At 40.8% G+C, this 22405-nt stretch overlaps 2 long non-coding RNA genes across 2 annotated transcripts in view; one reads left to right on the forward strand and one right to left on the reverse strand.

The window, feature by feature from the left end:
* The window catches only part of LOC136790427 (uncharacterized), a 276363-nt gene that overhangs the window by 197982 nt on the left and 55976 nt on the right, over positions 1-22405 (reverse strand). The window contains exon 3 of the long non-coding RNA XR_010830321.1: positions 9489-9602. This is a non-coding gene — a long non-coding RNA (uncharacterized lncRNA). The remainder of the gene's footprint in view (positions 1-9488; positions 9603-22405) is intronic.
* Positions 14232-22405, forward strand: part of LOC125183203 (uncharacterized) — a 48128-nt gene continuing 39954 nt past the window's right edge. The window contains exon 1 of the long non-coding RNA XR_010830323.1: positions 14232-16234. This is a non-coding gene — a long non-coding RNA (uncharacterized lncRNA). The remainder of the gene's footprint in view (positions 16235-22405) is intronic.

The raw sequence follows: 22405 nt of genomic DNA on the forward strand, positions 1-22405 counted from the left end.
GATTTGGCTGAGCAAAATATCCCCAAAGTCCAGAACAAACTATGGACAACTTGAAACATCCAAAGGACAATGAGATCTTCAGACTATGAATATTTTGGGGGAATCATTTCTAAGAGGTAGAAAACAGCACATTACAAATAACAGAAGTTTGCTTATATATATATATATATATAAATCAGTTTACTGTCATAGTATTTTTTTTCTATTTTTTTTATTAATATTTCTATTTTTTTATTATTATTATTTCTTACCAGGCATGAAACTGACAGATCCTACTTTGCAATTATTATTTAGGAGCTAAATTTTTTGCTGTCAATTGATTTACTGACATTGCCTTCATATATGTTACTGGGGTAAATAAACCAAAACAAATGATTCTTTACTACAGGAACTGAATTTCGTCCTAGCATCTACAGATTTTCTGTTCCTTGAGATTTTGGTGATGACTTCTCATTGCAAACCTAATGCTGACTTTGGGGCTGATATGGATTGGATCAAACGTCATATAGTCAATCAACAGTGCTGTTATCTTTTAGTATTTCTTGCTTGTTTAAGCAGATAAATGAGAACAGACACAAGTCAATACATCAGTGCTTTAGTTAAACAAACAATTAAAAGATAATCTCAGATATCTGGGATGCCCAAATAATAGGCTTGGAAAAAGATGTCGGTCTATGGGGCCAAAATGTCTTAGGAGCTGCAAGGAACATGTCAAATCAATGGGACTTATAGATCAAATTGCTCGGTACTTTGGACAAGAAATAAAGGAATGCATGAATAGCTTAAAAAAAGGTGGAGCCAGTAGTGCTAACCCAAGATTATGGAAAATGTGAATAATGAAGATGAAGTCTGTTTATTTGTCTGCTTTTAAAGAACACACTCTAAATGAGGGGAAAAAAAAAAAAGCAAGGATGGTAAAGCTGGAAACTCTCAGCGCACTGGGAGATGTTGCTGTGGGTGGTGTGCTTTCAAGTGCATTGAATGTTGTACATAAACTGATTGAGACCAGATGTAGTCTGTGCTTTTGATATGGTGTTACTGATTTGTTTTGTATACCAGGTTTAAATTAAATTGTGTTATTTTCCTTGATTTAAAAATATAAGATAGCAGGCCTTCTACATGAGCCACTTCTAGCAGGTTCAAAGAATAGTGGTTTTGTGTTAGAACAAGAAAGACATTGGCATACCTTGTTATTCATGCTTAATTTTTAAGGGTGATTCTATGATTCAAGGCAGTTCCAACATTAATTCTATAAACTCTCACCCTATTTAAAAAAAAATAAAATATCTCCTTTTGGAGACTTTTTTCTTTTAATAAGGTTATGAATCTCCCTCAAGCGTTGTTTAAGGTACAAGTCTCATAACAACTCAGACAGAGATGGGATTCTTGCTAATGAGTTGATATTGAGCTGACTTTATGAGCTGGCAATGTATCAACTGCTCATCATTAAATCATTCCCAAAATGAACATTAATGAACTTCACCTACTCCAACAATGCAAGGTAGCTTATACTCTTCCTGATTTCCAATTCACTGCAAAGTAACTTGAATTCATACTACTCTGCTGACTTCATTGAATTGCTGCATAACGAGCTGCCATAAAAACAAGGAGGTTTTGCATGCACATATTGGACGTTCTCATACATATTAATTTGGTCACACAATGTATTACAGCTACTCTGGTGAACTTCTGCGTGTAAATGAACAGTCCTAATAAGCTTCTTCGAACTGCCAGTTCCTTGCAGGAATAAAATACTTCTCTTTGCAAATCAAATAAAAATGTGTTTTCGATGCTCAATTTTTGTATTCTGTTAACTTTTTCCACCACAGAAGTGAAAACCAAAGTAAAACAAGTAGTTCAAATAGCCATAGCTTTGCCATTTACTTTTTGTTTCTCTGAGGTATTTAGCTGGGGTTTAAAATATCAAGGCTTCATTACCCCCAGTTTCTGGAGGAGTCTGGTATCAGGTCATACTTGCAGGATTGGGAACTTTATTTGGAAAGAAGCATCTGTGCGGAGGGTTCGTCTTTTTTCACTGAAGAGAGGTCTGTGCAGATTAACACAGCTTGCAGAATCATTATCCAAGTCTCCAAAACTGATTTGAGGTCTCAAATGCACATTTTACTGTGAAAGATTCAGAGGTCAGTCTATTCAAAGAGAAGGTTAGGAAGAGATTTGATCATAACTATGTGCATAGAGAGAAGTACCTCAGTCTGTAACATTAAAATATTGATATACAAGCTGCAGCAGATCAAACTATATGGCAGCAGGAAGAACCACCTCAGTCTTTGATTCTTGCAAGCTACTGCCCAGGATCAGTTTATGATGGTAAACTGCGACAGTTCAGGAGCCATTCAGCCATCCCTGCTCTGGAGGGCAGCTACCTCTGGGCAGGGGGTGGGTAAGAAGCAAGGGCAACAGTTGCTCCAAGCGGCTCATCTAAGGCTAATGCTAAATGCATATTAACATCTTTGGATAATGCAACATGAAACACAAGGGACCTGAAATTAGAAATATTCAAATGCAACATGAAATTTATGTTTTTGAGAGAGAAGAAATAACTATTTGAACAGTTTCCTGTAGGATACAATAGATTTCTCATTATTTGATGTGTTTAAAACAAAACTGGATGTCTACTAAAGCCTACGCTCAAAGTGAAGCTAGGGACTTTATGCAGACATCACTGGATTGAATTCAATGACTTGTTTTATTTAGGAGGTCACCAGAGGACTTTCTGGCCTCTAAATACAAGAACCTGAGAAGGCCTTGACAGAAGAACTTTGTGAAATTGATACACAAACTATACATTCACTACATTCGGACAAGGGAGAGCCTCAAACCATTGCCTTCCTACAGCAGCGTTTGGTCAGAAGAAGCATTGGGTTGAAAAGTCCTCTATTTGCTGGTGAGAAGTTGTCATAGTCCTTTCCACGAAGTATTTCAGATTTCATAAATCACTGCCTGCTTCTCCTCTCATAGAGGAGACTAAAGAGAAGACTTTAGACTAAAACTAACTTGAACCATCTTTTCTCTCTGCCACATTGAAAGCACCTTTCTTTCTTTGTGTTTCCAATGGGAGAGGAGAAGAACGGGGGTGGGAACATGATGTAGCTGAGATGTGTGCCTGCAGTGGAAGGATTTTGCTCCATGTTACAATTCTGAGAAAATTGCTTGGTCTGCTTTTGTTGTTGTAGTTGTTTTGAATATTTAAAACATGTCAAAGGTACCTTGAGTTTTATGTAAAGGCACTTTTAAAATGTGTGTGTGTGTGTGTGTGTGTGTGTGTGTGTGTATGTGTGTGTTTAAAAGAAGACTGTTTCCTTAAAAAAATAATAATGTGGCACAACAGAGATTTAAAAGACACTGTATACTCTTAGAAGAAGCAACAGAGTCAACCAGATGGATTATGGAAAGAGCTAAACATGCATGCATGCCCACAGTTGCACTCACACCTGAATTTGCTTAATAACTGATTATGATTAAGCACACTGTAATGGTCAAATGCAGAAGCTGGTGCACCATTCATATACCTCCATTTCCATTTACTGTGTTTCCTAATTTTAAGATACATAACTCACTTTAGATAGTTTTGCATACAACTGCATAATTAATTATAAACAGCAACAGTGCTGCTGTCCAGGACCCACATACCTAAAAAAGTTCTCAGATGAGTTTGCTCTGCCCATCCACTTAACACAGACATTTGTGGGTAGCTGACTGTTCCCTCTGCATGCTCTTTTTGTCACTACTCTGCACTGGTTTTTGGAATAGTCAGTGTCTCCAGTCCTTACAAAAGAATCCCAGAAAAACTGTCTGGTTAAATTGACCAGCTAACATGGATAATGTAAACAAAGGAAGTGCAGATAACTCTCCTCAAAAGCCTATGATCTAGTTTTTCATGAAAGGGGGATAGATTCACAAAGCATCCTCTGAGATGCCCTCAACTGTCTATTTTCCAAAATATGCTCTGTAACTCTTCTGAGAATTAAACCTCTAATTTTTTTTAATTTGAGCACCAAAAATTTCCAGTCACCTTTGACAACCTTAGCTTAAAACCACCACAAACGAAGCAGCCTTGCCAGTTTGAAACAGGAGACATTCTTTTATTTAGCCCTGAGACTAAAAACACACCTAAATGGAAATCAGTACTCCATTTATAAAACACTCACCTACAGCCAAATTTTATTTAAATTTGCTTTTCATAGAATCTCTTAGCACCAGGGGACAGCTAATGACATTCCTCAATACACGAAGCAGTGAGGCACTGCAACAGCCTTTCTGCACCTCCATTCAGACCCTGTCTCACGCTGTTTTAGCGCTGGGTAAAAACGGAGGTGGAAAACGCTGAGGCCTCAGGAGGAACCCGAACATGTTTAACAGGGTTTTCCATGCACTTCTAAATTTGCCCAGCTGCTAACATGTACTGTTATGGCTGTCTGAATGCTGATTTGGGCATGGGCTGTAGCTGAGGAGGTGGGCAAGTCGCAGCACATTGATCCTCAGAGGCCAACACGTCCAGGCAGTATCAGTGTGACAGAAGCAGAAGACAAAGATCTAAACTGGGACACACACAGCTGCACTCACAGCTGCATTGCAGAGTACAGTGGCCTTTGTGGCACTCCAGGGCACTAGCAGCAAAGGGAAGGAAGGCTACAGGACTATCGGCTCCCTTCTTCTCTCCTCACACATTCTTCACATATAGAAAAATACCATAACTCTTCTAGACTTTGTGGCCAAAGCAGCTGTGTTCCTGCATCAACAAAGAGAGGGTTTTGGCTGTGTGGCAGCAATTTCTTCCTAAAGAGGATTGTTTTTCATTATCCACCCAACTGGTTTGTCTTCATTCCAAAGATGAAATATATGAAAAAATCCTCTCATGAAGAACATTTGCAAAATACCTTGCTTGAAAATAGCTTTGGCTATTTTCCCCTAATTTTCCACCTATGCCAGCAGGTTTAAAAACTAGGCCCTCTTTGTTGGTAGCCAGCTTTACACATCTGAAGCTGCCCTACTTATAATTCAGAATGAAATCAGCAGACATCAGTGTTGCCCAGAGCTCTGAGCTGAAAGTCTCAAACAATGTACTTTTCCTTCAGACTTGGAGCAATCTCAGTTAAGAAAGAGACGAGTGATCCCCTACGTGTGACATGGTCAGGTCCTTGCAAAGATGATCTTCCCCTAGCAGCAGACTGCGCAGTTAGAAGTAAGCTGAAGTACTGCCTGGTCACTAATCACAGAATAACCTAAAAATTGGAAGGTTTAGAAGTAAATGATTCACACAAGAGGCACCTTCTCTGAGAGAAAACCATTACTTGTTTCTCACTTTGTTGGGACGTAGTCTTGGATCAATTTTTATATTTATAGACTAAAGTATTAAGTATATCTTTCTTGTCAGCCTGCAGTGGGTCGTTTAAAATAAATTTAACATTTACGGCACCTCAAATTTTGTCTTTACTGCAGTACTTCTTGTTCTCGCTATAGAAGATACTACAAATACCACAGTAAAGCTCAAATATCAGAGGGCACTAAAGCGCTGCTTTTTAACGGCAGTCACTAAACACAGAGCTCATAAAACTGCAGTTATCTTAGTACTAGTGGTACTCAGAAGTGAAAGACAATAAGATATTCATGTTCCAGTGATAAATCTACTGAAGTCGGTGGGATAAGAGATGGAATTAATTCACCCTTTGGACCAAAAAAAAAAAAAAAAAGCACGTGGGTCCTGGGTGGGAGTTGGGAGTTCAGGACAGGGTTTTCTAATTAATCAAGGAAACCCAGAGAAGAAGTGGAGGGGCACTGTTCCTGAAGGAATCCCTGAAGGTATTGTTTGGAGTGCTGCAAAAGCTGTTCTCGGCGAACAGTTCATTAACGTTGCCTGTGGAGCTGGAGGAAGGGGTACGAGATCTGTGAGCAGTTGCTAGGAGAACTGGTAGTCATCAGCCAACTGGCAGAAGTGAAATGGAAGAAGGGAAAAACTTGAGAAGGGGATCTGAATGTCCTTTTAACTGGCAGTGAAGAGCAAAAAGCAGGCAAGAAGTTTCTTCAGAAAGCTGTAAGACTTTAAAGAAAAATGTCCCGAGACAATAACTGTAATACGGCAGTGTTTGCCAGCATAAACCCCAGCTGACCTGGTTTGTCCTCACTTTCACTAACATGTAAAACCATGAAACTGCTTACAACTGATTAATCTCTCCACTGCTGCTCTAGAGAGACAAAGAAATGAAGAGGAACGGAGCTGAACTACCAGCCTCCTTCCTAGGCCTTGGCCGAGCTGACCAAAGAACTACATTAAAAATATGTATAAATCACATTGCAAACAGTGCCAGAGGGAGGTCAGCTCCCATCTTGATGATTTATAAACATGTCTTCCTGAACATCAATCTTGTGTCGGCAGTGACAGTGTCCTAGCTGCCCTTCCATGTTATAAATGATACCCAGTTTGGGAAGGGACTCCATCAACACTCCCCATAATAATTTTTCAAATTAGGCTGTACAAACTAGCAACTAATAATCATAAGATCCTAGGATCATACAGGTTGGAAGGATCATCAGAAGGTTTATGGTCCAAACTCCTATTCAAACCGAGGTCAGCTCTGAGATCAGATGAGGTTGCTCAGGGCTTCCTTCAGCTGGGTTTTGAAAACTTTCAAGGATGGAGGCTGCACAGCTTCTCTGGGCAATCTGTTCCATTGCTTGACTATATGCCGTCTAAACCTTTTATTTCAATTAATGCCTGTTTTCTTTTATCCACCCTGAACGCAACGCTGTAAGGAACCTAGCTCTGACTTGTTGATAACCTCCCTGTAGTTACTGGAAAATTAAAAGTAAAAGTAAAGAGAATGTTTATGTATACAAAGATTTATATGTTAATGTTTAATGTTCAGACAGATAAAAGAGCATGAATTCTAAAACATCATCAAATTTTAGCAAACATAGTCTGGCTACAATTTTCACAAATGCCTTGTTCTTCAACACGTGCCATCAAGAACCAGGTACAAAATGCACTCCCATCTGGCTTGTGATGTGTAATTAGGAACCTGATATAGAACTATTGTTTACAGCAGAAAAGCCTTTGATTTCATGTGTAACACATCTCATTCATATTGGAGTAAACCAGGAGTAGCCTCATTTAAAACTTGCCAAGTCACATGATTTCAGACTAGACTGTCACTAAACCCAAAAGAGCGTTAAAACCACCTTTCCATTAAAAAAAAAAAAAAGTAATAATTATAAAATTTTAAAAAAATAGCTTCTTCCTGAAGTTTTTTTGTTTTGTTTTGATTTTTAATCTGGCATCCTCTACCCCTCCTTTATCCATGTTCCTCTAATCAGTCTATATGGTACCACTTTTCTGCTGGCAAAGCAGTAAGGCAGCTGTGGTGCCAATATGCCTGAAGCTTGCCTCAGGCATCTCTCTGCCAGTTTGAAATTTTTACCATCTTCCCAAGTTAGACTATCTTTGCAGAAGTAGTGATCCAAAAATCATAACTTATGGACTAGCACCCTTGACAGAGAGAACTGTTAAAAAGCCTGAAATCCCCAAGTGTTCCCTGCAAGAGGAATATATATATTTGTATAATACATATATAAAAAGGCTTAAATGAAAATTGTTATATGCTTTAGTCATGAATTCACAGTCTCCCAGACAGAAATGGTTTCCATTTGTTATTCTTTTCAAACTAGCTCCCCAACAAATATTTCAAGCAATTTTGCTCTCTAAAATCCACTTTTCATCACTTAGGGAGTCATTTAATGTCACCAGGAGGTTTGCCCAACAAAGGCATGCTAAATCAAACCATAGAGTAGCATTTAATAATCAGACCCAGTTGAACATTTGCAGGACAGACCTGAGTCCAAGAACCATGAAAGGCTTTCAGCCATATAATTTGTGCTATTACAGCAGAGAAATTGAAGAAAACCAAATGGGTGCTGGTGGCACACTGACATCTTGTCAAGGGCACATTAGGCATGGTCAGATTTATCGGAGGGTATTTTTTTATTTTTTTATAGTCACCTTGGTTGATTTTGGTTCTTTGTAAAACAAACTATGGGGCACCCTCATGACTGAGGGGCAGTTTCTGATTGTTCTTATGTCTGTGAGGAAGGAGGGAACAAGGTGACTCATGACTTGACAGGACCAGGAAAAGATAAGTTGACATCTTAAGTTATAAGTTGAAAGAAGGTCACAAATAGCTCCTTTCTCACTCTCCTGGGGGTAGGTGGTGTCTCACATGGAAACCAAGAGCAAGTGGACCACATCTACCCTCCCTAGATATGAGTTAGCAGCATAGAGGATGTACCTTACTGGATGAGCTTCCCTTGTTTGCAAAGAAACCACGAGAATGTCTCCTGCCTTACAACAATGCCCTGCACCTGCCCCAGGGTGCATCCACCCCTCTTTCTTATTGCTCCTGCTGTTACCTCTCTGCTGGTTTGGGCCTGAGCCTGGAAGCAGCAGGAGGAAGGCTTTCAATCCCTATCCCAATGCCTTTCATTATTCAAGTTTTCCAGCCTTGAAGTTACAGGGGAGATCCCACATGACTGTGCACATAGCTAAAAGCAGTTGTCTCCAGCACTTTCTCAAAGAATACACAAGGTAGAGGAACTAAGTCAAAACTGTCAGATGGTACATGATTTACAGGGTGCTGGGGGGGAGCATCTGCACAGAATGGCTGCCAAGAGTCTCTTGGAACCAGGGAGAATTTACTGCACTTTTTACATGAAACTTAATCACCCTGATAGACATTTTTGTAGAAGAAGCACATTTAAGCCCAATCAATATGGAAAAGTCTTGAGGAATAAATAAGACATCTCACTAGCTCAAACCACTAATAACACAGAGACTTTTAGGTGTTGGTAGACAAGACCTTCCTCCAGAAATTTACTGTACAACCACCCCAACTATCCAATCTCTTACTCTCCTAAAAGTTTTCACATTGACACAAGAGGACAGAACACATGCCCATACCTAAGACGCATCAAAGCACGCTTCTTGCCTAAAGTAATTTAACCCAATGGTTTAAATCAAAACTCTCTTGTCTGCAAACAGCAGGGTTATCATTTCCTCTCCAATGAGCTAAATACTACTGCAATTACAGGAACCGTTCTTGGCAGCCTCAAGTACTGCCTTGCCTACCTGGTCTCCCTTTGAACTTGCCCTTTTAAAATCCTTCCTCACACAAAACATGATCTGGGGCAAGGAAGTTCGTGCTGCTCTTCACCTGCCCTGAGAGTCAGCCTCAGCTTAGTCAGAGCACAGGTAGCTGCCACTGAGGTGGTTTTAGCTTGGCCAGTTTGAAAAAAGCTGAAGTTTGTACACTGCACCTTCGGTGCTGTTGACAGTGACCCACTGTGAGGAAAGCCAGCTCAGGTAGACTGCTCAGATCACAGTCATCCCCGTGACTGCCATCACGCAGGCATCCCCAAAGGATGCTGAGGCCTTCCACAGGCATTAAATTTCCTTAATACTCATTTTGGCAGGAAAATACCTTGTGTCTAGAGGGTTCCAGTTGAGATATGTGTCCATCATCAAGATAAATCAGGTGTCTTCCAAAGGCCCGTGCAGTAATTTCATTTTCTGTCTTCCCCCATTAAGAGAATCCCTGCAATGGTGGAAAATGGAATTAGGAGAACTAGAGAAATTTTCCTACAAAAATCATGATCACAGCATTACATTGGATCCTTTGTGTGAGACTTTTCCCTGGATGGCTATGTCCTCCTCTTTCTCCACAGGACAGCAGTGAGCACACCACATAAATATACGAGGCAGAAAGAATAAAGTCACGTTGGGCTCATCAGCCACCTGTCCGCACTGCACTAGCCCTTTCTAGTCCTTTTGTATCATTTCCTGATCTGCAATATTTATCTTATTCCTTTTTCCGCCTTTAATAAAATTGTTTTATTTGCACTTTTCATCATCTATAAGCAATTCAAGAACTATTCAGTGTTCCTGGCACCCAGAATAACAGAAAAGTCAGTAGCCTTGGCATATAAGAATAGATATATAGTGTCTGAAGGGAATAAAACACAGATCCACATACAAAACTAGGAAATAAATTTCCTATCAGGGAGAATTTATTCCCACTTTTAATCGGGGTATACTAAATTATACAAGCTCCGAGTGCCCAGCAAGTGATAAAGTGATTAGTCCATCCTCTGCTACACCTCCGCATTTAGTCCCTGTGGAACATAATTAATGGGCAGTTTACACTTCTCTCACAAAACATTAATAAACACCATAAACAAGATCTAACACAACGCTGCCCAGCACCACCTCACTTGGGCACCTCCCAGGATTCAATATTTTGCTGCAAACCACCACAATTTATTCACACTCTCTCCATGCATAAGACAACATTTATACCCAAGCTACTAGGAAATAATTGTTCAGAATTAGAGGCATTGTATCAAATTCTTTAATAACAGACTGTATTTCAGTCATGCCACCATTACCGTTGGCTACAAATATGGTAATTTAAAAAATAATTTAAAAAACTCAATACATTATGTCAGAGATTATTTGATATATATTTATAAAGTTGTTATTGTTAATCAGCTGCCAGGTAACTGCAGATATTTTTCCCTTAACATTTGCTTCATTACTTTATTAATGAAAAATGGGCTTAACAAGTGCAGTTCCTATTACAGCTCCCCAGGCTTTCTTATTTTTACTTTTCATAATTTTCAAAAATTACAAAACATCACATCTACTTTCCAGTCTCTGCCTCAGATTTCTAGAATCACAGCAGTTATTTTCAACTATTCGAAAGGAGTTTACAAATTCATTGGCTAATTTAAAGTACATTGCAGGAAATCTATTAGGGCATCTTACCATGTAGTGCAGTTTCAAACAGTAATGATTCAGCATTGAACTGTAATAGCCAAAACCCTAAGAATCAAGTGGAGGAAGCATTACATATAATATAGCATATACTTAGATTAAATGTGAAATCTAATTTGTATTAAAGGAAGTATTAGTTACAAAAAAATTAACAATATAATTAACATTATGGAAAAAATAATGTCTTAAAATATAGTACTGCAACAGTAAACATAAGTTTATTCTTTCAGGTTTAGCCTTCCATTTCATTACTGTCTCACGACGATTTCTCAGTCCTAAATTTGTATTACAAATCAAAATTCAGGTCTGCAGGCAGTCTCTTCGGGTTTACTTTGAGTGTGTTTTTTTAAAGGAAAGTTGGATTTTTTTTCTTTTTAATATGAGATTAGGGATAACTACGAAGTAAAGTTTACTTTTCCTTCAGCACAGAACAATATGGATGCTGGAATTATTTAGGTTTGTATCTACCCATGAGAACCCAAGAAAATATATATCTTCAACTATAATTGGCAACTTTTGTATATAAAAAAAAGTTTGCTTATTTATTATTCTATCTACTTGGCTACTGAACTCTTTGAATCTTTTTGAATCTTCCATATTTGCCAGAATTTAGGTGACTCACATTCCTATTAACCTTTAATAATCACCATTCTTTCCTCATCAAATAAATCATTTTCTGACTAGGTATGATTGTTAAAGATCCTTCATCTCTCTGTGAGCTTTTCCTTCCTGTTTAGCAATGTGCTTACATCACGCCTTCTGTCTTGAAAAGTACTTATGAAATGGTACTGTGAGGTCCCAGGTTTACAGTCTTTTAATCTCAAACACCCTGTGTTCACAAGGAAAAATCTAATTCCTGGTCCTACCTGGCCTCTGACAATGAAACTATGTCCTTTCCATTGCAATTATTGTGAGAAACAAACTGCATCCCATCAAATAAATGAAGCTTTTGTCTATGCCTGTTCACATGCCCTGTTTTCATTGGACTAGTATAGTACAGGTGCAATTGATTTGAAATTACCAAGCCGCCCTTGTAAGGAGTGTTCAATACCTTAGTGAAGTCTCAGCTGCTGAGGCTTGTAATGCTCAACACTGAAAAATCTAGCTCGTTAGCTCTTAGCTATACCTGATGCTTAGCTATGTAGGCTCTGCAGGGCTAACAAGAGTAAAAAGCAGTCAAGACTTATTTCTGCCATAAAGTCGAAGATCTGACTGAATGTAGACAAGTAGCAGTCACGCTGAGGAAGAAGTTGCCATTATTACAAAGCCACTCTTCTGCATAGAGCTATGCTATAAAATACGTCTATCCATCTATCAGCCTTTAAGAGCTCGTTGAAATGGATGAGCTTGGGTTTGGCTTACATTTTGTTACGGAAATGAACAGCAAATGTTTAAATAATACCTTTGCACATGAAACAGATAAGAATTACCAAAAATAACTTAAAAACAACACTCGTTCCGGTTCTCCCAAACACAAAACCACGTGATTTGTTACGAAATTCAGCCTATGTATTAAGCAGCTTGAAACAGGACTGTTTTTTTGTCTACTTTAACTATTATGCTGCAGCTATTCACAGCAACTGAAAAGGCCACTTAGAGGAACCAGATCTAAAAATACACAGTGATCACTTTTTAGTCACAGCCGTACTTGATCTGCCGTGATTCTGCAAATGGCTTCGTGACCCCATTGCTCACGGCAAGGAGGAGGCAACTCCTCCGGCAGAGCGTGCGTTTCCCTTGCAGAGGCCGGCGGGCACACAGGAACTGCCTCTCATTGTTCTGCGCTGATGCCTCTTCCAGTCTTCCCTTCCGCAGAGGAAAAGCCACGGAGGGAAGTCCGTAGGAGACAATTTTCAATACGAACCGGTTGAAAGCTCCAGCGGTTTAGCACAGTAAATATTTTTTTCTCCCGCTTTCCTTAGTGGCAGAAATCAATACAGTTGACTAATAGCAAGTCTCTCTTTCTCCCAAATGTTCCGCCATAGGAATTTCAGGGAACTGAGGCAACCCTCAGGTTGCCACTTCTTTGCATTTCTTCTTTTTTATTTATCTTTACAAGAACTGAAGGCAGTTCATGTCACTGCTCTTGTTTTTATAAGGGATTGGCAACCTCCCCTCTTCTGCCTGCATGCCTTGGAAAAAAATGTAATCTGAAGTCATCGTAAGACCATTAGCAAATGTTTGTGTATTAGAAGAGCAACTCTCAAAAGAAATGCAGATGTGCACGTACAAAAATAAGAGGCTTGAAAGGCCACAAGTTCCCACAAAGCTGTTCAAAGTAACTGAAAAAAGGGCAAATCTCAAAACATACAGGTATTGACTTTTGGATCCTTCTCCTCATAAAAGTTGCAGACCAAATACAAAGTTCTGTTTTTCTTAGAAAAGAGCTTTTATATATATATATTTTTTTTTTCTAAACAGGCAGAGAGCCCGGCTTTAGCTGCTTGCTTTCTGAAATCCCTGTCGGTGTATGAAATGTAGGTGGTATACATTATCCTTTTTGCTAAAATGAAAATAAAAACTTCCCTGATTGGTGGCTGAAGCTAATGGGAATTGATAAATTACTTTCCATCCCAGTGGACATGAAATCTCTGAAGTTTTAGATTTCAATTGAATGAGAAATTACTTCTGCAACTCAGTCAGCAGGATCGAATATAACTGTGTTTTTTTAATCTTATCAGAGTGTGACAAAAATCAGAAAATTCATAGCTTTGCGACTGCAATATGTGAAGGCACAAGTTAGAGGCACCCTGTTTAGAGAAGTGTAATTTATGAATGCCACCTCCGCATTTTCAATGCTCACTTAAAATTTAGGGATTCTTGGGATGCTGAGAGGCAGCTCCTCCGCTCCCATTGACGGCACTGCCTTGAGGGCCAGGAGGGAGCACGCAGAAAGGGTTACTCCTGCCAAGCAAGACCTGCTTTCACACCTCCCCAGCACGCCTTACGCTCAAGGGCAATGTGAGCACTCAGACTCAGCAGTTGGTTAAAATACCCTTCTGAGCACGAAGCCATTGGCTAGAGCTGGGACTTCTCTCCTTCCTTTTTCTGTGTCTTTATTTGGCAACTTCAGCAATAAACACTTCCAAATAGTCTTTTAGAGAAATGTGTTGCTGATGTACTCGCTCTATGCCGGGATGCGGGGGGAGGATCGCTAGGGCTGGCGCACCACTGCGCTCTCACTTGGGCCCCAGCTTTAGCAGACAAATGAGGTCTTTTTATCAAAGGGTGAGTCCAGATCTGCCCCCAGCAGAGCTGAGACAAACTGCCCTCTCCACGGAAGGCATGTGCCCTTCAAACAGCTCAAGCTGGCTGCTCGTAGGCTCTGCGCTGTTACACTCCGTCTCCCCCAGCTATAAATAGCAGCGCCAGCCAGACGTGCCTTCGGCCAGCCAAGAGCTTGCACCCATTCCTCCCGAGCTGCAACCATCTGCACTTTTGTCACCTCCAGGCCGCACGCCACAACCCTTTGCTTGGGGAAGACACCACAATACTTGCGGTCAACGTGACAGACGGCAAATCCCGGCCAGTATGGTCAGCCGCAGGCTTCAGACCCGTGCTGTGCACCTCCTCCTCTCAGCTCTGCCCTCTCCCAGCTGTGAGGTGGCGGTGCTCACCAGGGACCTCGCCACGGACCCTGTGCCCGCAGACCCCGAGGAAGCCTTCGTCCCCAGCGGCGTGGCCTGGCGAGGTTTCTCCTGGAGCAAGGCTTGTGCCGGGAATGAGCTAATTTAGGACTGTGGCGGAGAGTTCAGATGCTTATCCAGAGTTTAAAGAGGAGATGAACTTTTTATCCTGCAAAATTTGGCTATGTTTCGCGGTCCTTATTCAGGCAAAACTACAGCTGGCTTTAATGGAAGCTTTGGCAGAGGGGGCGGGGGGGGGGACTTAACTGAAAGCTGTAAGATTTAACTTTTCCCTGGAATTCTCATGAGATATCTGGTTGGTTTTGTTCAGACTACAGGAGCAATTTCAACACTCATTCACCCTTCAGCTTCCAGTCACAACCTGGAGCCTCAAACACTGAACTAAGTGTCAGTGAAAAATAACTGAGAGAAACATGAAGTGATAAAGAAAACAGAAAAAGATCTCATGCACTGGACAAACACGACAAAAACTGATTTTATTCCTGGACTTGCAGGGGAGAACTAAAGCATGCTGTCTTATTCTTCCCTAAGACACGCATATTTTAAATACGGATGCTGTGTAAACATGACATGCATGTGCACCACCACACAGAAAGCGTGGCCTATAACTGTGTTTGGCCTGAAATATGAATGACCAGCAATGGCTCCTGGTGCTGTACATCCACCTAGACATGACAGAGAGGGAGTGCTGCCGCAGTGCACATGTCCTTTGTTATTTGTGGAGGCTCCGTATGAGAAAGCCGGTCATTTCCTCTCCTACAATAACAAGCTCGATAGCTATCTAATCGTGTATGGTAGGAGTGTAACTGCCTACTTCCCACTATAGCCACAAGATACCATTTTATTTCTGGCTCATCTAGCTGTTCAGTCTGTTGTGTCCCTGAGGATAATTAGTCCTGAACTCAGGGAAACTATTTATCTTACACCGGGGATATTCTATCAAATACCTCTTCACACAAAAACTCATTTAAAAGGATAAAAACCATTCCCTGAGGAACTGAATACATTTGCAGGCTTCTAGTCATTTCCAGCAGGTGACATATCTGAAATCACAGAGCCCCCCTTTCGGTGACTAGGTGGGAGCCAATTAGCATCATTTTGAACTGGGAAAGCTGCATCGCCACAGCCTCCAAGGAGCAAGTCCTACTTGTTGTAAACAAATCTGATTTGCTCAGTTTCGCCTCCTCACAAACATTGCACAACAGTCGCAGAGAAAGTTGTTTTACAGGGCAAGCCCCCATTGTCACTGAAAACAGGCAATGTTTTTTTCTCCCCAGGAGAGGAAAAATAGATGTGACAGTTCACAGCTACCACAGGTAATGGCTGCAAACTAGGCTCTCTCACCAGAATTTCTCCCAAAGGCTCCTTTAAATATTCCATGACTAGCTACGTCCAAATGTATTTCCCAAAGGATCAAAGTACATTTTTCTTCCACTTGACAGAAGTCACCGAGTTGTTGCTATCAGTTTGCCCTTACAGTCCTTTTGCATCACCCGCCTGCAGAAACAAACATTCCTCGAGATTTTTCCTGATGCAGTAACTGTCCATGCCACCAGGGCTTTATTTTGGCCAGAGTTGCCTGCGGTGTTTTTGCCGGAGCACAAGCATGTTGTTCAGACCCCATGAAAAGAGAAAGCTCGGCTCTTACGGAAGCTTGGCAAGTCTCTGACTGCAACTAGAGGTCCAGGAGAAAGAAAAATCCAAATTATTAGGACTTGGAATATGAAGCAGATGAAGCAATCTAGAGGTAAGTCCTGGTATGTCCTAAGGCTTAAATAGCAATGTGCACATGCCCTGATTTCCCCACTCAGAGAACTAAAGTACCTCTAAAACACTTTTAAAGTAAAGGAGTTAAAGAACCAGCACAACTACATCTGCCTGGGCCCTCTCCTGCATGCAGACACAGCCCTCGTGTACTGATGCCTGATGCATGTGAAATTTGAGCAAAGCCCCTTAGGGGTCGTAGTTGAAGACTATCCCCCCTGGAGCGTGCACAGGAGGCATGTGCTCTTTATGAGCAACACAAGGTAAATCTGAAAACCTTGCATAGTGTCACAGTTCAGCCTTTACTAAGGAAAAAATCCTTGTTTAAGGACTGAATAATGGTGTGGGGACAGGCCATGTTTTCACCAATCCATCAGGCTAACTGGCCATGATACACTGTCCGGATAATAAATGCCATTCAGTCCTCATTGCTGTGTCCTTTATTAAAAGCTATATGGGGAAGGCAGAAATAACAATTACAAGAAACTGTGCATCAAGCGGACTCCACACACTGACACCATGGTGGTATAGAGTGTGACATGCTTGCTCCATGGGAGCTTGCCTTTGCTTTGTTGGGGGAACCAGGATTTCCAAACTTAAGCAGCAAGTCAAGTGCAGGACCCCACATCACAGCCTGCTGAGCTGCTAAGCAGAAAGTTGTAACCAGCTAGAGAACAAAATGATTTTAGTATTCGTGTTGACCTAATATGGACAGATCTGCATTCATGCTGCCTAGGTTGAGAGCCTTCTGTTTTCTTCTATACTGAACTCCCATTAATCTCCACTGAAATTATTCCAAAATATGATTTCTTCACTGGCAAAACTGGTTAATAAGGTTCTTGCCCTCTCTTTGATCTCAAGCAATAATTCCTATTCCTCTCTGCCGCCTGTTTCTGAAGTCATGCTTTAAGGAGGTCACGGAAGAAATCCAGATTTAAAAAAAAAAAATAAATCACAGAAATTTGGAAAGGGATGCTTGTTTTGTTTAACCCTTACAAAACATTTCTTCATCTTAGGACAAAAGGTGGTCTTCTCCTCTAAATGCACAGAAAGGAGCACATGTTTCGTTTGAAAGGACTATCACCCTGTCACTGTGAACAAAGTCCTGGTTTTGCTTCCATCTTTAACAAGAAAAAATTCCCCTTTGGGGCGAGGACATATTCTCAGCAACACATTGCTTCTGACCTACTTTCAAGAAGGCCCCACAAACACCACAATTTATGTCACATGACTGAGGGGAAGGACAAACTGCAGGCAGAGCTGTGGAAGGCGACAAACTTTCAAATGGGTTTGCCCCTGGGGAAATCATAATACAAAACCAGGCTGCTAGGTACTTGAGCACCTGAGAAGATCTAGGCTTACTATCTCTGTACCTCAATTTCACCCTTTTCCAGTGTTGTAATGGGCCCTTCCTGCCTAAAAACAAATTCACAGGACTTCATTAACTGAGGCCCATGAAATGCTTTAAGGATGACAAATATCACAAAGTTGCCAAGTATACTTACACATGTGCAAAGCTACAGTGACCAAGACAGGGAGACTGGAAGATATTGCAGAAGTGTGCTGAACTTATGTTGTTGTAGGCCAAAGCGATGTAGACACCACACTCTGCAAGCCATGTCTCCATAGCAGCAAGAATAGGATTGCGTTAAATGTCATATTTATCTAGACTTCATTGTGAACTTAATCGCAGTGAAGGAGAAAGAGATCCACAAAGAAACAAAGTCTTGAACAATTATGATATATTAAATCCCTCAGCAATATTGAAACCTCTCATGCTAAAGTTTTTCTACATTTTATTTAATTCTCTTTATCCTCCTGGGGATCTGAGATCAGGAAAACAAAAAGTAAAAGCATCTGCCTTCTGCAGCATGCATGTGAATATAAGGAAAAATATTGTCAGATGCACTTGACAGCTGTAAAAATAACAGATTATCTTTAATCATTTCCCAGATAAGAAAAAGGTGTCAGCTATCCCTGGGTCACAGGCAAGGAAGAAGAGATGCTTTCAGAAATTCCTCTGAAATGAATTTTGGCAGATACTGCTTTCATAAGTGAGGTGAATTTTTCCATTTTCCACTGGAAATTGAGGACACGACAAAGCAAAAGAATAGACCTTAAAACAAAACATGTATACATAGGTATTAGCATCCTGCTGATGAAACACGGTGAAGGAAGAATAGGACTGGAGGAGCCTGGGGTTGATTTTGCAGATATGGCATATGTGTTTGGAGGTTGTCAGAAACAGGAGACACAGTCTCAGGAGTTTAGAAATGGAGACTGCCATATTTTATTTATTTTGTTTAAAAATACTCCAAAATAGTTGTCCAAGGCACTACATCAACTAAAGCCATCCCTTTCTGGGAGGCCAGTCGCACATAGTTATATATGATTATATATATACACACAGATATATATAAACACTGTTTTATATAAAGCACTTAAATACCTTATAGTACTTTAAGTACCTTAAAGACTTGTTTTTAAACATCTCTAGTCTAGCCATAACACTACTAAAATTTTTATACCGGCCTGTCCTAACCGAAGTACACACTTTTTTGAAGTGCATGCAATAAGATCACAGTAATGTAAAGTATTTTATCACATTTTCTTCTGGCTCCTTATCATTACCAGCAATGAGGACTTAGCAAAGATGAACAAGGTGAAAGCTCTGCTGATTACACACAGATAAAGAATTTGTAGCATATTTAATAATAGTTTTAAAAGAGCAAATAAATGCACTGCTATATCTTTGAGTGTGTGTGCCTAAAGCAAAGTACATTCAAGGAAAAGCTGTTGAATAGGAAAATGATGCTTTTCATATTTTGTTCTGACTTAATTAAAGCTTAAATTTCCCCTTCAATTTTCATGAGGAGAATATATTTTTAATTACTGTATGTGACCTTTTTATATTTCAGCTTGAGTATGAAACATCCAGATCAATGAAAAGTAATTTAAAGCAACCTGAACAAATACATGCTTGTCTGAAAGAGGAGGAATGTGAAACTTGCACTCAAATTTCAGCAGCTCTTGATCCTAGCATCTCACGTGGATGGTTCAGAGGGCTTAGGAGGCCTCAGGGGAGGATCTGAACTTGCACAACGAACAGGGTTGTACCCTGCTCTAACCAATAGCACCGCGTGTCATATACACGCTTTCTTCTGAAGGTTTTTTCCCTGCTCTACTTTCCCTTCCCCTTTCTTAAATTAAATTAATGCTTTTCATGGGGAGCTGAAGCCTGAGGCACGTGGGAAATGAGAGATTTGTATACCACTGGACCCTATACAGGAATTTCCACCAACTTTCATGAGAAAGAAGAAAGAAATTTTCTTTCTCCCTGTCCCAATCTGTACCCACTGCAATTAAAAAAAAAAAAGAGATTTAAAAAAAATCCTATTTGTCCCTTAGTAATCATTGGTGTGGACCCAGAGCTATTGCTGAGATACACAGGATCACATTTACAGGTGATACTAAATTAGAAGGATCTGTTGACTTCACGGAGGATAGACCTTCACAGAGGATAGAGAGGCCTTGCGTAGAGATCCTGATAGATTACAGTGCTGGGCAGTCACAAGTTGTGTGAAGTTCAACAAGGCCAAGTGCCAGATTTTGTACCTGAGACTGGGCAACCCTGGATATACATACAGGCTAGGGAAAGAGGGGCTGGAGCCCCATGGGAAGGGGTTTGGGGGCTTGGGTTGATGGTGAGTTGAACGTGAGCCAGCAGTGTGCCCTGGCAGCCAGAAGGGCCGACCATACCCTGGGGTGCACCAGGCATGTCACTGCTAGCCAGTTGAGGGAAGGGACTGTCCCGCTCTGCTCTTGTGCAGCCTCACCTCGCATGCTGTGTGCAGTTTGGGCAGCACAGTATAAGGAGGACATAAAACTATTAGTGACTGTCCAAAGGAGGGCTACCAAGACAGTGATGGGTCTAGAGGGGAAGTCATCTGGGGAGTGGCTGAGGTCCCTTGGTTTGTCCAGCCCAGCCCAGAGCAGGCTGAGGGGAGGCCTCATGGCGGCCTGCAGCTCCCTCACGAGGGGAGCGGAGGGGCAGGCGCTGAGCTCTGCTCTCTGGGGACAGCGACAGGACCCGAGGGAACGGCATGGAGCTGGGACAGGGGAGGGTCGGGCTAGGTGTCAGGGAAAGGTTCTGCACCCAGAGGGTGGTCGGGCACTGGGACAGGCTCCCCAGGGCAGTGGTCAAAGCACTGAGCCTGCTGCAGTTCAAGAAGTATTTGGACAGTGCTCTCAGACACAGGGTCTGGTTTTGGGGTGGTCCTGTGTGGAGACGGGAGTTGGACTCGATGATCCTCTCATGGGTCCCTTCCACCTCAGGATATTCTACGATTGTCAAGCATCTGTTCTCTTGCTTTTGTTAACCTCCAAAAGGCAATTAATAGGATCAAGAACATACAAGAAGGTAAAACAGCTTATCAGAAGTGTATCTCACCCTCCAGCCACAGCACAACCTCTTCACTCCTTTCATTCTGCACTGAAGAAGGAATGTAACCACCTGGTTACGATTACATGACCTTAGGTAATAAAAGTTTATCATAAAAGTGAAAAGCACATCTTAGATTAGTATTGTTGAAACAGATTAATTTACTGGAGAACTTTATTAAAAATAACAGCAAACCAGAACAAGGTAAACATTTTCCACCAAGAGTAGAAAATAAATTGTAGAATAGCAACTGCAGAAACAGCATAGAAATGTTCGAGGTAATACACAGTCAAACCCTTGTGTTTTAAAGAATGAGTCCTTAAAAATTTCATTGAGTATCATTATCAAGAATAATGCAGTTCTCATAGCATGATGGAGCAGAGGGTGGGGAAAGACATGATTACACCCAGCCACACAACCTCTATTTTTCAGGCATCACAGAATTTTTCAGAGTTAACACATTAGACAAATTAACTCTTTGTAATCAATATTGCATTGTAAATTTACGCCTTCTCTGGAGATTTAAAATTTAGTTAGAATTTTTTTTTTTTTTTAAATTGCTTCTGTCTGGCATGTTCAACTCATTAGTCTTATCTAGGACTTTAATCGTGACTTTGTAATCTATAAATGATAAAGCCTGAGTCATAGAAGCCATATGGAAGCATAAAGGTTACTTAAAATACAAAAAGAAAAAAAACACTATTTCCCAAATCTTGCTAGAGGAATCTCATTAAATAGAGGGAAAAATAGGTAATCCTATATCAGAAAATATTTAATTAGATGTTAACGTGTCTGCAGATTTCTGTTGAATGACGAAATGTTGTTGAAGGAAGACATACTGCTCTTATAAATGTGTCTATATATATATACACATATATGTACTTATATGTGCATATATACATGACAGTATTAAGATACTTTTAATAGGTATATAAAGGGGAAAAAATGTTGACACGCTGTGTTAGTTTAGACGGCTCAGGTGCCAAGACAGTCTCTCAGACTGCGCTGCCTACCAGTGACTAATGCTGCCCATAGTCTTCAGCAACTGTATCACTTAAATATGGAAACAAAACAGGAGACAACTGCTCTAATATATGTATTCACAAAGCTCCAGAATAAGGAATCTTTAATTGCTCTTTGAGTATGAAAGACCTTTCTTCAGTGACTGCCCCTCTCTGCCCCCAATCATGCTTCCTCCTGGTTCTTAGAAGGCACTGACAGAACTAAACTTGGCCAGGGATGCAAAGAATAACAAGAAGGGGTTCTGCAGGTACATTGGTCACAAAAAAAAAGACTAAGGAGAGCAAACTGCCTCTGACAAATGAAGATGGAGAGCTCATACAACAGACGTGAAGAAGGCAGTGGTACTTCTTTGTCTCAGTCTTAACTGGTGATCAGGCTCATCACATCTGGAGTCCCCAGACCTCTAGGCAGGGGCTGGGGGAGCAGAGTCCCTCCCACTATAAGTAAAGAGCAAGTTCAGGAGCTCCTGATACAACTTAACTACAAGTCTATAGGGCCTGATGACATGCATCCTAGGGTCCTGAGCGAATTGGCTGATGTAGTCACCAAGCCACTCTCCATCATATTTGAAAAGTCATGGCAGTCAAGTCAAGTCCCTAGTGACTGGAAAAAGGAAAGAACCACTCCCATTTTTTGAAAAGGGTAGAAAGGAGACCCAGGGAATTACAGACTGCTGAGCCTCACCTCTGT

The sequence above is a fragment of the Anser cygnoides genome, chromosome 3, assembly GCF_040182565.1.
Source record: "Anser cygnoides isolate HZ-2024a breed goose chromosome 3, Taihu_goose_T2T_genome, whole genome shotgun sequence".
Lineage (NCBI taxonomy): Eukaryota > Metazoa > Chordata > Aves > Anseriformes > Anatidae > Anser > Anser cygnoides.